Source organism: Oryx dammah, unplaced genomic scaffold (genome assembly GCF_014754425.2).
Source record: "Oryx dammah isolate SB20612 unplaced genomic scaffold, SCBI_Odam_1.1 HiC_scaffold_26, whole genome shotgun sequence".
NCBI classification, from domain to species: Eukaryota; Metazoa; Chordata; class Mammalia; order Artiodactyla; family Bovidae; genus Oryx; species Oryx dammah.
In genome coordinates, this window is record NW_024070210.1 from 27,073,591 (window position 1) to 27,084,368 (window position 10,778).

Genomic DNA, 10,778 nt, shown 5'->3' on the forward strand with positions numbered 1-10,778 from the left:
GGCGTGCTGCAGTCCATGGGGTCGCAAAGAGTCAGACACGACTGAACAACTGAACTGAACTAAAGAGGCCCATTGGAGGGTTTGAGAACTAATCATACCCACATGGAAAACTATGCAATTAAAAGAGGTGGGGGGGGTGATTTTTAACTCTAAGGGGGGAAAATTGTATGAGAAAATAAATGGAATTATAGTATCCTGTTTGACCCAGTGGTGAATAATATTTATGTAGTCATCATGGAACTACAATATTGATTTAATCAAAAGTTGTAAAACTATGTTAACAGCAGGGAAGGGAGGTGGAAGGGGTATGCAAATGCTTAGCTTCCTTTTCCACAGTAAAAAGTTGGCATTCTTTCTATGGATAAATCAAGAAAATAGCAAGGTAAGCATATTATCAATATTTAGAAGTATGTAAGTAAATCACCTGCCAAAACAGTTAAAAGTTGAAAGTGATCCCCTCTAGAGAAGAAAAGCAGAAGAGAAAGGAAAAGAGATTTCTGTTTTTATTGTTGATTTTTGTTATATATGGGCTTCCTTGATAGCTCATTTAGTAAAGAAGCCACCCGCAATGCGGGAGACTGTGTTTGATACCTGGTTTGGGAAGATCCCTTGGAGAAGGGAAAGGCTACCCACTCCAGTATTCTGGCCTGGAGAATCCCATGGACTGTGTAGTACATGGGGTTGCAAAGAGTCGGACGTGACTGAGCAACGTTCACTCACACCTTGTGGTAGAATATCAGGATAGTTTTGGCTGCAAATAACAGCTCAATTCAAATTAACCAAATGAGGAACATACTACCTGGCATAAGTTCAGAAGTAAACCATTGCCAGGGCTGCTAGCAAGAATGCAAATTCTTTCCATTTTTCTGCTCTGCCAGTTTTCATCTTGTCAGGTTCAAGTTCACAAGATGACAATCAGCCAATGAGAACATCCATACTCAACAATGTTTAATGGGAGAGCAGCTTCTGATACTTTTTACTTTGCTTCTGATACTTGATACTTTGCTTCTGATACTTTTTAATTAATGTTTACATACATTTACTGAGAAGCCTTGTAGCAAGTGTCATTGGCTGAAATTTCATTGTGTGCCCAAACCAAAAACAGTCACTAGCAAGAGGAATGCCATCACCACCAACTGGCCCAGTTGTGATTCATTGCCTGTGGGGCTGAAGATAGCACATGCTCCTTGGAAGCACATGGGTTCAGAGAAGGGTGTGAAAAAGTAGGTTGGGGTTGATGAATAGTTGTTCTTCAACAGGAAGACTACTTCAATTCTGTGTATGTGTTATTTCAAAACAATTTTCATTTTATCACTGAGTCAATATTTGTGAGAGAAGGATTAACTTGCATGGTTTAATCAACATGCATTAAATGCAAATTATTACATCTTTATTGGACTATTGTTTAGAGGGGAGGTAGACATTCAAAAATTAAAAGGAAAAGTACTGCATATAAAACAGACAAACCATGTCCAACTACATAGCACAGAGAAATATATTCAGTACTTTCTAATAAACCATAATGGAAAAGATTGTGAAAAAGAATATATGTGTAAAACTGAGTCATTTTGCCGTACACCATAAACTGACAAAACACTGTAAATCAACTACATGTGTGTGCTTGCTAAGTCGCTTCAGTTGTATCTAACTCTTTCTGATCCTATGAACAGTAGCCTGCCAGGCTTCTCTGTACATGGGATTCTCTAGGCGAGAGTGCTGAAGTGGGTTGCCATGACCTCCTCTGGGGATCTTCTCAAGCCGGGGATCGAGCCCTCATCCCTTATGTCTCCTGCTTTGGCAAGTGGATTCTTTAACACTAGCACCACCTGGGAAGCCCATAATACTTAAATAAAATAAATTTTTAAAGAGAAACTGAAAAATGTATCAGATGAGTTTTGTGGTCTTTTTGGCAAAGTTTACAATACTGATTGCTTCTGAAGTTGATAATATTATTTGAATTAATTTATTATTCAATTACTGACTCATTAGTAAATACATCTCTCAGATCCACAAACTAACTCTCAGTTATCTAGCTTTGAGATTACTCATCTTATGTCTTCTGCACTTTAGTGCTGCCTGGGTTTTGTGCTTTTCACTAGCCATTACCTTTTTGATCATGTGACATGTCAGAATTAAAAGCATACAACTCTGCAGCCTCATCACCTTTCATTCCTCCCACTTTTACACATGTGCATCAGCCAAAAGAAACTGCTTGAAATCCCTGAATGCACCGTGAAAATAATGTAACCACACTTTGCATCAGTTTTGTTATATGAAAAATGAAGATCAGTTCAGTCACTCAGTCGTGTCCAACTCTTTGCAACCCCATGAACTGCAGGACGCCAGGCCTCCCTGTCCATCACCAACTCCCGGAGTCCACCCAAACCCATGTCCATTGAGTCAGTGATGCCATCCAACCATCTCATCCTCTGTTGTCCCCTTCTCCTTCTGCCCTCAATCTTTCCCAGCATCAGGGTCTTTTCAAATGAGTCAGCTCTTCGCATCAGGTGGCCTAAGTATTGGAGTTTCAGCTTCAACATCAGTCCTTCCCATGAACACCCAAGACTGATCTCCTTTAGGATGCACTGGTTGGATCTCCTTGCAGTCCAAGGGACTCTCAAGAGTCTTCTCCAATGCCACAGTTCAAAAGCGTCAATTCTTCAGTGCTCAGCTTTCTTTCTAGTCCAACTCTCACATCCATACATGACCACTGGAAAAACCATAGCCTTGACTAGATGTACCTTTGTTGACAAAGTAATGTCTCTGCTTTTTAATATGCTGTCTAGGTTGGTCATAACTTTCCTTCCAGTGTGATAAAAACTTAATTGTCTCCCATTATCTGTTCTCCCTTTCCATAGTATGGAACCCCTACATTTTAGGATGGGGATGTAATGTCCAGAATAAAGACTGTATTTTCCAGAGTATTCCTTAAATGTTTGTGGTTATAAGATTTCGTTGAGGGACTTCCCTGGTGGTTCAGTGGCTAAGACTGCACTCCCAATGCAGGGGGCCCACGTTCAATCCCTTTTCGGTGCCCTAGATCTCACACGCCACAACTAAGAGTTTGCATGCTACAACAAAGATCAAAGACCCCATGTGCCACAACTAAGACCAATGCAGCCAAATAAATAAGAAATAAAAATAAATAGTAAAACAAAAAAGACTAGTTTGGGTTGGGAGTTCACTGGTGGGCTGGTGGTTAAGATTCCAGGCTTTCACTACTGTGGTCTCGGTTCAATCCCTGGTGAGGCAACTGAGATCCCACAAGCCGTGTGTGGCATGGCCAGAAAAAAAAGACTAAATTGGGTTAATGAAACATATGTAGAACTTCCACAAAATGACTGTTGAGTTCCTTTGCTCCCCTCTGCCATCTGGAATGTGGTGTGATGGCTGGAGCTCTAGCCAACATCTTAGACCAGGAGGATGAAGGCCTAGAGTAGTTGGCTAAAAGAAACCTGGGACCCTGAGGTTTTATGGAGAAAGGACCTATTAAACTATCATTTAAGCCACTGTTATTTTAGGTCTCTGTTACAAGCAGTGGAACCTGATAATGCTGTATAAACTTTTTAAGATTGTTCAAAACATTACATGAACTGACATATGTCAAAGCTTTTAAGGCAGTGTCTGAGAATAGAGTGAGTGCAAAGTAATATTTATAATGTTATAGACTGCAAGGAGATCAAACCAGTCAATCTTAAGGGAAATCAACCCTGAATATTCACTGAAAGGACTGATGCTGAAGCTGAAGCTCCAGTACTTTGGCCACCGGATGTGAAGAGCTGACTCACTGGAAAACACCCTAATGCTGGGAAAGATTGAGGGCAAGAGAAGATGTGGGCAACAGAGGGTGAGATGATTAGATAGCATCACCACTCAATGGATATGAATCTGAGCAAACTCCCAGAAATAGTGGAGGACAGAGGAGCTTGGCGTGCTGCAGTCCATGGGGTTACAGAGTCGAAGGGGATTGAGTGACTGAACAACAATAAAACTATTTCCATGATTTGGTAAGGTTGTTCTACCTGCCTGGGGGTTTATTTGGCAAACTTGTATTTGTTCTTAAGCCCCAGATCAATCATTTCTCCTCTCTGAAACTTTCTGATCCCCACCTGGGGAGGTAATCATTCCTTTGCTTTATACAGGTTCTTAATCTTTTTTTCTCAATACTTTTATAGCAGGTTGACATTTCAGTTTACAAATTTGTCTCCGTACTAAATCACTTTTTCTCATTCAAAACAAAACAAAAACGATTGGAATCCTCTCTCAATAAACATAAAAATCTCATGGCTCATGTGGATTCCAATACTGCCCCTAAACTTATTACTACCCCTAAAGCTTTCCTGGTGGCTCAGACAATAAAGAATCTGCCTGCAATTCAGCAGACCTGGGTTTGATCCCTGGGTTGGGAAGATCCCCCAGAGAAAGGAATGGCTACCCACTCCAGTATTCTTGCCTGGAGAAGTCCATGGACAGAAGAGCCTGGCAGGCCCCAGGCCATGGGGTCCAAAAGAGTCAGACACGACTGAGAGACTTTCAATTGCACTTTCAAATTTATTACAGTATTACTATGCTAATCCTGCAACCCCCTCCCCACTCCCTGCCGCTGCTGCCTAAAGACCCTGATGCACCACTCTTAGAGAAGACATACCCCTCCTCCCCTCTCCTGGCTGACTCAACTGATGAGTTAGGATGAATGCCTATTGAACTGGACACTGTGGCAGATGATGCTGGAGGAAGAGATTTGGCCTCGTCCTTATAGGTCTTGCACAGTGCTGGATGTGACAGGGTCTCTAATAAAAATACTAAATGTACAGAGTGAACAAGTAGGCGGGATGAGAGTGTGATTCATTCTGTTCTCAGGCACAGGTTAAGAAAAGATGATGCCTGGACTGTGTTTGGAAAGAAAAATAGTTTACCCGATAGACTGGAGATCGGGGAGAAAACAGCAAGGAAGATAAATCAGGCAGAAGGAATAACATGTGCACAGGCGCAGAGGCATAAAATTCATGGTTAATTTTAGTCATGAGCATCGGACTAGGGGCTTTCTGAGATTCTACGCAAACGCATTCACAAAATATTTCAAGGGGTGAGCTACCTCTGCAGACGGTTCATCACATCTCTTCTGTCTTGATTTTTCACTGCTTTAGTCTGAGGGCTGTGTTTCCCTGAGCCTCTTTTCTGGACTCAATAACATGATATAATAGCTGAAATTGTTAATTTCTCTTCTGGAGAAATTTCCCTTGATATTTTCTGGAGAAAATCAGGGCCTCACTGTTGATTCATCCTGCAATTGTGCATATTCAGAAGCTCTTCATTCTAAGGCTCATGCTCTTCTCTGACATTCAGAGCATTTGCAAGATTACTTTGTAGAAACTTAGTGGTTAGTGCTTAGCTTTCCTTTTCTAGTTAACAACAGGTTGGTTAGTTTTCTACCCTCTGTCTTTAGTCCCTAGCCTAGGGACAATGCTGTGCTCATTTAGCCTTAGTCTTTCTGTGCTTGTTTTTTTGATTCCTATAGCCTCCTCATTGATTAAACTAGACTGTATTTATAAAGTTCCTCTCTGTGCTTTGATTTCTCTTCTCTTGGTGGGAACAAAGGCTACATATTTCCTTGCTGCTGCTGCTACTAAGTCGCTTCAGTAGTGTCCAACTCTGTGCGACCCCATAGACGGCAGCCCACCAGGCTCCCCTGTCCATAGGATTCTCCAGGCAAGAATACTGGAGTGGGTTACCATTTCTCTCTCCAGTGCATGCATGCATGCTAAGTCGCTTCAGTTGTGTCCGACTCTGTGCGACCTCATAGACGGCAGCCCACCAGGCTCCCCTGTCCATAGGATTCTCTAGGCAAGAACAGTGAAGTGGGTTGCCGTTTCCTTCAGGGCTTTGCAAATAATGTAGCTTGGTTCAGGTGTTGAATGAGCTCCTAAAAGGAGGTTTAACCCGGTACTCTTTCCTTGGAGACCTTCAGTGGCTATGAGTCTCACAGTGCACTGGACCTGACATGATTTTACTGTCACCTGGCTGGATAGAGCTGCCACACCCCGCCTGGCAACACCTTTTAAATTTGGATTGAGTTTTGTGAGCCCTGAAGGCTATTTTGGATCCAGGCACCAACTGTAAGCACCTGCCAGTACGGGGCTCTCTCTGCTTCCTTTGTAGTTTGCTCACACACCTCAGCTGTTACATATAGATTATAGTTGACATTTCTAACTGTACTATTAACTGCCGCCACCATTTGTATTGGCCAACGTCAAAGAACTGAATTATTAAGACGTGAGTCTTGGGATTTCCCTGGCAGTCTGGTGGTTAAGACTCCGAGCTTCCACTGCAGGGGGCACTAGTTTGATCCCTGACTGGCGAACTATGATCCCACCTGCTGAGCAGAGTGGACAAATAAAAGAAAAAGAAAAAAAAAGGGGTGCGTTTTGTGAATGCTCTCTTCTCTTCACCAAGCCTGCTCACTTGGCACGGAGTCTTTAATAAGGTCCAGCTTTGAGTGCTGTGTCCTTGGCATCATCAGGACCACACACATGTAGCCAACAACAGATCTTTAGCTCCTCCTAGATTCAGAGTACTTATTCCCTGCAGTAGTGTGGTCCCTTTGCTTCTCTTTCCTGCCACACCTGTTTTGATACAATCAACCACTTGCTCTAGGATCTAGGTCTGATCCCCGACCTGGCTATGCTCTCTGAAACAGTTTTAGGAAGAATCCTCCAGGCAACTTTGTGCAATAGCAACCATTAATCCCAAGAGGAAACAGAGGACACAGGAGAACACAGAGATTTGCAGAAGTAAAGTTACTTATGGTTCCAAGATTAAGAATGGGAAGTAGGTGGCTTCTGTTCTGACCTGCTGACATTCTCAGGATTGTAGGTAGGAGGCTGTTAATGTGATCTATGTGGTTAACAGTGTGGACTCAGATGTCAGATTGCCTGGGGTTAAGTCTTGGCTGTATTAATTGTTGCTTCTGTGGTTTGAGGGACAAGTCACATAATCTCTCTGTGTCTTGGCTTCCTCATCTGAAAAAAAAATGGAGCAATTAATAGCCTTTACCTTTTCCGTTGTTCTAAAATTTAATGAGTTGATACAATTGAAGCATGTAGCAGAGTGCTTGGGACATGAAAAGTCCTTGATAAATGTTAGTTATCATCATCATCATTGCCATCAGTGGAACAGTTTGTCAGGTAGTAGAAGTCAGATAAAATGAGGCCCACGGCTGTTCGTCACTGATCACACAAATTTGTTGCTTCCACAGTGTTTTTCAGTGTTCAGAGAACTTTCACATTTATTATCCTGTGTGATTCCATCAGTCTATTGGCTGGTGTAGTCAGTTATGCTACCTTCATTTTATGGAGATATTCAACCGTACTTAGTGAGAGTTATGTGCCAGGCACTGTTATGTTCTGTAAACTCAAAGATAGAAAGATAGCATGGTTCCTGCTCTAGGCCAGTAAGAGCTATCTTTGGGAGTGAGTTTTGAGAGGCCTTTTCTTTTTCTACACTTTGTTTAAATTTATATGATAAAAATATATTAACTTTATGGTCAGAAAAGGAAAAGGTGTGGCATAGGGGATGTGTCTAATGGGGAGATAGGGGTGCAAATTGCTAATTATAGTACAGTTGTCACAGCAGAGGTGCAGATAAGGGTCAATGGACATGTAGGAGTTTCAGGAGGAAAGTCAGAGGAGTGACATTTAACCAGGGACAGGAACTTTAGGAAGTTTGCAAGTAAATGAAGAGAGGAAGGTATTCAAGCAGAGGAAGCATGAATGACTGTACTATAGCTTGAGGAAATTTTGAACCATTCAGCGTTGCTTGACACAAAGTGAGCAGCAAATGATATAAATGGCAGTGTGGGGCTTCCCAGGTTGCTCAGTGGTAAAGAATCTGCCTGCCAAGCAGGAGACGCTGGTTGGATCCCTGTGTTGGGAAGGTCCCCTGGAAGAGGAAATAGCAACTCACTCTAGTATTCTTACCTAGGAAATCCCACGGACAGAGAAGCCTGGTGGGCTACAGTCCATGGGGTCACAAAGAGTCAGACATGACTTTGTGACTAAATAGCAGCAGCAGCCAACAGTTGGCAGTGTAGACAAGGGGGCGATTATATTCTAAAAGGCTAAAATTGTCAAACCAATACCAATATCAGAACTTAAGTCTTTTGACTCAAGTTTAGCATATTTTCCATTAAACCATGCTGACCCTTCTACAGAGCAGTTTATCAAAGGTCCCAGTCTTTACTAGTGTGAATTTAAATTCTGAACTAAGAGAATGGGAAAAAATTTCATATAATCACTAAACAACTTAACCCTGTCTTTCCTCTCTTTGGGGAAACGTGCCTATTAGAAGATAATTTTCTCTTGAATTCCAACTCTTCATTTGACAATGAAAAGAGCTATGAAATTTGGAAAAGAGCTACAATCCATTCATTCTTCAGATATGCACAGAGCATAGATTCTACCAAGCAATTTGCTCTAGTGCATATATCTTTTATCGGAGAAGGCAATGGCAACCCACTCCAGTGTTCTTGCCTGGAGAATCCCAGGGATGAGGGAGCCTGATGGGCTGCCGTCAATGGGGTTGCACAGAGTCGGACAGGACTAAAGCAACTTAGCAGCAGCAGCTGCTTGACACAGTTTTATATGAATTTATTTTATAAATTCATATAATTTGTAAAGTCTAAATTTAATTTTCTTTGATACAGTGTAATCCCACTTCTCCTTTCATAAGATATATAAAGTCTAAAGATGTATGGACAGTAGCCTTTCACAGGAAGAGCTTGCTTTCTCCATGTGACAATAACTACCCTCAGTGTGTTTAACACTCTTTGCTTCTACACCCCTGTCCCCAACAGAGGGCATCAGTCAGCCTAATGCACAGCAAACTCGTCATCACAGATTCTTCCATTTGGGGTGACAATGCTTTTGCTTCTGATGCTCTCTACCCAGGGCTTCTGCTGTCTGGCAGAAGAGAAGGGAAAATACACTATTACCTACACTATACTACACTATTAGCGCCCTCTCTCGGCTTTTCCTACCTAAAGCACTCTCCTGTCAATTTGGCAGGGCTTTATTAGTATTCCAAGGGCTTCCCTGTTGGCTCAGATGGTAAAGAATCTCCCTACAATGTAGGAGATCCGGGTTTGATCCCTGGGTCAGAAAGATCCCCTGGAGAAGGGAATGGCTACCCACTCCAGTATTCTTGCCCGGAGAATTCCATGGACAGAGGAGCCTGGTGGGCTACAGTCTGTAGGGTTGTAAAGAGTAGGACATGACTTAGCGGCTAACACTGTCACTAATTTTATTAGACAACCAAGGGTTTTCTGAGCTCCCCAAATCCTCGTCGTTAATATGATCCTATGTTACCAGCAGAGATTTAGTCTGAATTCATTCTAGGGATGTTATCATCGTTCTGGCAAAATTCACGTCATTGAGTTTTTCTTTGCCATCTGTGTTCTACTTCCTGCTTGCTGGAACAAGAAGTGCTAAACTATTCTCTCTCATCAGTGACAACACCCACTTCTGGGGTTAAGTTCAATCCTTTAAACTATAACCAGAAGCATGGTCTTTTACTCATATACTCATTCATTTATCCATTTTTTGCCTGTTTATTCAATGCCAGCCACTGGCAGCCTTAAGTCACTACTTGAGGCGCAGTGCTGGACAAAACAGAAAGATCCTTCCATCATGAATCCTCTGACTTAGTGACCCTGATGGGGAGTGGTATTAAAAGTGAAGAACAGATTATTAATTGAGAATGGGAGGAAATGGAAGCATTTACACTTGCCATCATTGTAACTGATGCATTTTAAGTAAAAAGTTTAAACACATTTTAATTGTTATAGATGAGCATGGATTGCTATTTTCAATTTTATTAGAGGGAAGGCAATATACTGTCTCTTAACATATTGCAGGAGAGTCCATGAGAATGGGGCTATCTGTTTAAAAGATAACTTGTTCCTTAAAACACTAAATATGGTCCATATGATCCAGCAATCCCACTTCTGGGTGTATGCTGTTGATCAGTTGACCAGTTGTGTCTGACTCTTTGTGACCCCATGGACTGTAGCATGCCAGGCCTCCCTGTCCCTTACCATTTCCCAAAGTTTGCCCAAGTTCATGTCCATTGCATTGGAGATGCCATCCAGCCATCTCATCCTCTGATGCCCTCTAATCCTGCTGTCTTCAGTCTTTCCCAGCACCAGGGACTTTTCCAATAAGTCAGCTGTTCGCCTTAGATGACCAAAATACTGAAGTTTCAGTTTCAGTATCAGTCCTTCCAACAAGTTTTTAGGGTTGATTTCCCTTAAGATTGACTGGTGTGATCTCCTTTTTGACCAAGAGACTCAGGCATCTTCTCCAGCACCACAGTTCAAAGGCATCAATTCTTCAGTGCTCTGCCTTCTTTACAGTTCAGCTCTGACAACTGTACATGACTACTGGGAAGACCAGAGTCTTCTTGACTATACGGACCTTTGTCAGCAGAGTTACATCTCTGCTTTTCAGCATGCTCTCAGGTTTCTCATAGCTTTCCTGCCAAGACAAACACCTTCTGATTTCATGGCTACAGTCACCATCTGCAGTGATTTTAGAGCCTGAGAAGAGGAAATCTGTCACTGCTTCCACCTTTCCCCCTTCTATTTGCCATGAAGTAATGGGGCCATCTCACACGCTAGTAAAGTAATGCTCAAAATTCTCCAAGCCAGGCTTCAGCAATACGTGAACCGTGAACTTCCAGATGTTCAAGCTGCTTTTAGAAAAGGCAGAGGAACCAGAGATCAA